Below are 5,048 nucleotides of genomic sequence, written 5' to 3'. Positions count from 1 at the left end.
AGCGTAAATAGAAGGGACTCTCTAGTCCACAGGCCAACGTCTGACGTTAGAAGATTCCCTAGTTGTCGTAGGCGTCCTGCTGGTCGTCATCTTGATAGTTCTGCTCCTCTTCATAGTCTGGCCATTTGAATAGCCAGGGACACAGCCGTGAGTACTTTAAAGTACTCACAAACTAATACTAATGTAAGTGCTAACAATTCTAGTAAGGGGTGCTAAGCTCTAGTTTATTTTGCATAAAGCCAATTTTAGTTCACAAACATTTTAGTAAACAACTCTTCATGTGCTAACTAACTCAAGTGGGAACATTAGTGTCATTCCCACAACTCCGTTGTGATTCAAAGTCAATGTCACCTTTCAAGTTCAAATTCACAAGTCACCATTCACCATTCACCATTCATAGTTTTAGAAAAGTTCTGATGACGGAACAGTATGGCCTTCCCAACTGTCCATAACCGCGGACTCGGCTATTCGAATAGATTTAACTCTGCAGAGGTTGTACACTTGTGCCACAACAATTGCAATAGCTCGTCAGGGGTAACTGGCCCTGATTTATCGTACGCAGTACGCGAACTACCAATCCTAACCTTTCATTTACATACCCTAGTATAGGCACATCTCCCCATGAGTTTGGCCTCCCGGTGAAAGCAAACCGCCAACCCGGGAACTGCACAGGGCTTGGCCGTACAATTCACCTCAATTCACGTCCTTTCACTTTCAACGGAGGCAGCCTCGGCATAACCCCTATGACGCTTGTTCAGAGGGAACCCATACTAAGACACCTAAATTTCCAGCTAAGCCTTACCCAGATTCAGGTATTGTGGGGGTACTTGTAAAATTGGAATGGTATCGCATCCGAACCCAACCATCAGTTTTTGTAAAGTTCACCAAGTCATTCACATATCATATTCACCTTCAAAATCTTTCAAATAGAATGACTCATCATTCCAAGGTTTTCAAAGTCATTTCATTTCACAAGTTCCCAACTAAGGTAGTCACTTTTAATTTAGCACTAGCATCTAGGTATGAGGGGTGCTAAGTACTTTGCTTTGCTTCTAGGCTAACCTTGATACTCTTGTACTAATCCAATACTAATCAAGTGAATCATAAATCAGAAGTACTTTGATAAAACAAAGTAAATAAAGCTTGTAAAGTAAAACTGGGAAATAGGATCATAAGCATAAAGTAAATGGGGTAATGCCTTGCTCATGGTGAGCTTTGCACTTTGCAAGAGTATTATCTTGTATTGATGTTAGCTTGCCTTGGTGGTTGAGGTGGTCAAAGTGCTCTTCTTCTTCTGGGTAGAGTCCTTCCTCTTCTTGGTATTCTCCGGCACTAGCGTCTATATACGAATACGAGGATACAATCACCAAACAATACTTAAGTAGCCCTAATTAGCCTTAATGGCTCACTCCAAATGATCTAGCATCATTACTTATCATTGCTACCAAGAATTAATCTAGGGTTTTCTTACTTAGTGTTAGAGAAATAATTTCCTCTCATTACATATGTAAATGATAGTTTCCATATAGTTCTTGAGGAATAATTTCCTCTCATTGAATTTTCTTAGGATTTAATTTCTCAAACAATCCTACATGAGACCATGTTGACCTAAGTCAACCACTCATCATCATCCTTTGAGAAAATGATTTAAATGAGGTAGACCACATCATACCATTTAATAATGCCTATTATGATTTAAATTCACCAAGCATTTCATTTGAGAGTATTTGACCAGGGGTCCATACTTCATATGAAAGTATTTGGGACAAGATTTAAATGAAGTGAAGCACTCCATATAATTTGCATAATAGTTTTGGACAATATCAATTACATCAACTAGTCATATTGTCCATTAATTTAACTAAGGCATGATCATGCAAAGTGACCACACCATTTTCTTGCATAAACAATTAGTGTAAGTCAAATGTGAGCTATTGGAGTTGGAATTAACTTAATATCCATTTTGGTTGAATTTTAATAATTATTTGAATAGGGAAAAGTCCCTGACTTGTTATTTTTGTCACATTAATTCTACACAAGATTTTAAAGTGGGACCAGTGGAGTTGGATCAAGCATTTCCTAAGCTTTCCAACAATATAAAATTTGTTGAATTTGGTGCAGTAGATTTGAAACTATTCAAATTTAAACAAAGCATCTGTGAGCTATTTGAATTTAAAACAGAATTTTAGATTTGAAATAAATGGGCTGCGCGGGAAAAATAATGGGCCGAAACGGGCGAGAGAGAGTTGGGCTGGCCCAACAGTGCATCTCGCGCGGCAGGCCGCCTGACAGGTGGGGCACGCCTGTCAGCGGGTCATAAAACCCGAAACGGTACCGATCAGTCTCAGACACACGATTAGAACAAGGATCGGTGGCTCACATGCGTCGTCTACGTCGATGAGAGGGGAGATACTGGCGGCGAGGGTTTGATGCTGGCGAGGTCTCCGGCGGTCGGCGAGGCAGGGCGTCGACGGTGTTCGAGGTTGTCGACGACGGCGGTTCCAGTGGTGGCCGTGGGAGCGTCTGGGGTGGTCGCAATCGACGGCGGAGTGCAGGTGTTCTGGCGGGGCTCCGGCGACGAATTGGCTTGCTCCGGCGGCTAATGTGGATGGGGGATGAGTGGAGGATGCTCAGAAGGAAGAGGGGAAGCGAGGAGTGTGTGGAATTCGGCTCAGGGGGTGCTCTATTTATGGAGGCGAGGAGGTCCGCGGAGGTGCGGCGAGGTCGAGCATGGAGCGGCCGCTCTGGGGCTCGAAGGGGCAAGGCGACGTGCGCGCTAGGTAGACGGCGTCTAGGCGATGCTAGGGCGTGTGCTAGCTAGGTGGGGGACGGCCAGATGGGTGCGTGCAATGGCGAGCTCTGGCGGCACGGACGCGGGAATCCGGCGATGCGGTCGTCGGCGACAGGCGGCGCGAGGACACGGGTTCGTGTCTGGCGGGTTCCTGGCGAGGTGGCGGAGCTCAACGCGCAGCTAGGGGGTCCAGAGGAGGCTTGAGCTGGCGAGGCATCGCGTGCTCTGTGCTTGCCCGCGGCGTGCGCACGTGCGACGCGAGCGGCATGCTGGGAGGGTCTGGGCGCACGTTTTTCCGGCGAGCTGCGGCATTTTCTTCGACAACGTCGAGTGTAGGTAGTGCTAGGGAGGTGAGGTGGCTCGTTTGGACGTGGTGGCCATGGCCAGGGAGGAGGAGAAGAGAGGGGAGCTTGACATGGTGGCATGGGCCGGCATGGCCATGTCCTTGCTCCTCTAGGGTTTCCCTTAGGGTTTCTGTGCTGCTGTGAGGAAGAGAGGGGACAAGGGGACAGGGTAGAGTAGTTAGGGGCATTAGGGTTGGGGGTAGAGTCACTATTACAAATAGTGGCAAATAGTTACATATTGGTAAATTTCAATTTTGCCCAAATTTGGTTGAGTTCATATGGTTATAAAATTTGAAAGTGATGAATTGAGTTGAGTTGTAAATGACCAGAGAGAATGAGAGGTGTTGGTGGAATTTAGAAATTCAAAGAATTGCAAATTTGCTAAGTGTGAGATTGTTCCACATATTAAAAAGTCCTAACTTTACATGAGCATAGATTTTTATCCAAAGTGAATTTGGCATGGTTGTCTTCACAAAAGTTGTTCACCTTGATGTGCTCTTGGATGACATGCAAGGAATTGGGAAAGTTTAGTTTGAAAAACTTGAGATAGAGGGGCTCAAAGTAGTGACCAGAATATAAATGGCAGATTGACCATTATCACATGTGATCCAAATTTGAGTTTGAAATACATTTGCATTGTGTTTCTTTGATTCCAAAAGTTGTAGTAAGTGTTTAGTAACATTATTCAACTCATGGTGAAGGCCAAATTGGTCTAGGTCAAATATTTGGAAAAGTGGCATAAACCATATGTGAGGGTTTTGTGATTCTCTCATTTTTATTCTTTTATTTTTCTTTGCTTTATTTTGACAAGAGTGAGGTTTATTTGGTGTTAGATTGAGTTGGGACAAAGGTTCAAACCATTTTGGGGCAATGTGGGTGCCTAGGTCAAGATTTGATAATTTGGCCATAACACATGAGAGGTGACATGTCAATTTTTCTTATTTTTGTAATGTGCTCCCCTTGCTTCACTTGGGCAAGGTTGAGGGTCAATTTAGGGTTAGATTAGGTTTAGAGATGGTTTCACACCATTTGGTCAAAGTAGAAGTGCATAGGACAAGAATTGGTGAAAATGGCTATGTGTCACATATGCCTCTATGCATATGTGGCATTTGATTTTTAATTTGACTAGGCTTGACCCAATTGATGTTGTTGAGTGTTGAAATGGTATATAGGAGTGATCCAACCGTTCACTACAAGTCTTAGGGTCAAGATCCTCAATTTCACAAATTTGATATTTTGCTCTCATATGCCTCTATGGCATTATTACTTTCTTTTTAAAAATCTTTTGTTTCAGTTTGGATTGGGTTTGAGAAGTACTAGATAAGATTTATGAAGGTTTTCCCATCCTATAAATAAAGTAGACATGCCTAGGGTAAAGTTTTACAAAAATAGCCATAGGCACATATGCCTCTATGCATATGTTTGATTTTATTTTGTTTCACACTTGAATTGGTTGGTAAGTGCTTTGTTGAGTGTGTTGAGGTATTTCAATTCATCTACTCAAGGTAGACAAGGCAAAGCTCATCATTTTCAACAAGTATCCATAGGCTTGCATATGCCTTTTTCTTAAATACGATCTTTTCTTTTTATTTTATTTTTCAAAGATTGATGACAAGAGGGATGAGGTTTAGGGTTTAGTAAGTTTTGCAAGGGTTCACCACCATTTTAGCAAAGTAAGAAAAGTAGAGTTCAAAGTCTCCATATTAGGACTATATGCTCACATATGTCTTTTCCTTTATTTTAGTTTTCTCAAAATAGATCCAAAGTATTTTTGAGAGGGTTAGGGTTTTTCTTATTTGATTTCTTTCTCTTTTATTTTATTTGGTTTGTGATCTTCACTTGATCACTTTAGGGTTTTAGGTTTTATCACATAAGCATAATACACTCATCATGGCCAAAAGCACAAGTAAAAG

The sequence above is a fragment of the Lolium perenne genome, chromosome 7, assembly GCF_019359855.2.
Source record: "Lolium perenne isolate Kyuss_39 chromosome 7, Kyuss_2.0, whole genome shotgun sequence".
NCBI lineage: Eukaryota > Viridiplantae > Streptophyta > Magnoliopsida > Poales > Poaceae > Lolium > Lolium perenne.
This window is presented reverse-complemented; position numbering follows the sequence as displayed.